This window comes from Selaginella moellendorffii, unplaced genomic scaffold (assembly GCF_000143415.4).
Source record: "Selaginella moellendorffii unplaced genomic scaffold, v1.0 SELMOscaffold_712, whole genome shotgun sequence".
Lineage (NCBI taxonomy): Eukaryota > Viridiplantae > Streptophyta > Lycopodiopsida > Selaginellales > Selaginellaceae > Selaginella > Selaginella moellendorffii.
The window spans coordinates 2,222-3,459 of NW_003314958.1; the positions used below are offsets into that span (position 1 = coordinate 2,222).

At 55.2% G+C, this 1,238-nt stretch overlaps 1 non-coding gene and 1 pseudogene across 1 annotated transcript; both read right to left on the reverse strand.

Moving 5' to 3' along the window:
• Positions 1 to 857, reverse strand: part of LOC112344128 — a pseudogene marked incomplete at its 3' end in the record, with an annotated part of 3,078 nt that extends 2,221 nt beyond the window's left edge.
• Positions 858 to 1,029: 172 nt separating this feature from the next.
• On the reverse strand, positions 1,030 to 1,183 carry LOC112344127. Its single transcript, XR_002991592.1, has one exon. It is a non-coding gene; the product is annotated as a 5.8S ribosomal RNA (ribosomal RNA).
• Positions 1,184 to 1,238: the final 55 nt, after the last annotated feature.

The window sequence follows — 1,238 nt, forward strand, 5'->3', positions numbered from 1 at the left end:
ACGAGCCTCCACCAGAGTTTCCTCTGGCTTCGCCCTGCTCAGGCATAGTCACCATCTTTCGGGTCCCAGCAGGTATGCTAACACTCAAACCCTTCTCAAAAGATCAAGGTCGGTCCGTGGTGCACCCCCGAAGGGGATCCCACGAATTAGTTTCCTTTCGCCTGTACGGGTTTAGCACCCACAGACTCGCATACATGTTAGACTCCTTGGTCCGTGTTTCAAGACGGGTCGGATGGAACGCCCAAGTTCCAGCATCTGGCGGGGCACCGGAGCACCCCGCCATTTTCAGAGGCAGCGGCGGCATTGGCAGGGAGCCAGAGGCTCACAAGCCGTTATCCCGCCGCGTCCTCCCATGCTGGACAGCCCCTTGCATTGCTTGGCAGACCAGCTCTCGCCGTTCCACACACAACCAAGGGGCGCACAAGGCATCCATTCGCTTCCCTCCCAGCAATTTCAAGCACTTTTTAACTCTCTTTTCAAAGTCCTTTTCATCTTTCCCTCGCGGTACTTGTGCGCTATCGGTCTCTCACCAGTATTTAGCCTTGGATGGAATTTACCACCCACTTAAGGCTGCATTCCCAAACAGCCCGACTCGCCGAAAGAGCCTCGTGATGCAGCAGGGTCCGGGCTAGACGGGGCTCTCACCCTCTCTGGCGTCCCGTTCCAAGGGACTTAAACCCGGTCCGCTGCAGAGGACCCTTCTCCAGACTACAATTCGGGGTGCAGAGACACCCCGATTTCCAAGCTGGGCTCTTTCCGTTTCGCTCGCCGCTACTAGGGAAATCCTTGTTAGTTTCTTTTCCTCCGCTTAGTGATATGCTTAAACTCAGCGGGTTGTCTTGCCTGACCTGAGGTCGTGCACATGAGCGATTCGCCACTAGGTGGGGTGCGTGCCATCGATGCCACACGGACAAGTCGGGGGCCACACCATCCACATGCAATCAAGCCGACCGGAACACAAGTCCACGGACGGCCACATTCGCCCCACGCTCACACTCACAGAGTGCGCATGAGGCAGCAAATGGTTGCGGACGCTCAGGCAGGCATGCCCTCGGGATGAACCTCGGGCACAAGTTGCGTTCAAAACTTCGATGATTCACGGAATTCTGCAATTCACATCACGTATCGCATTTCGCTGCGTTCTTCATCGTTGTGAGAGCCTAGATATCCGTTGCTGAGAGTAACATTTTGTTTTTTTGGCCCGACAGGACCACAAGATCAAAAACAACTAGTTGATA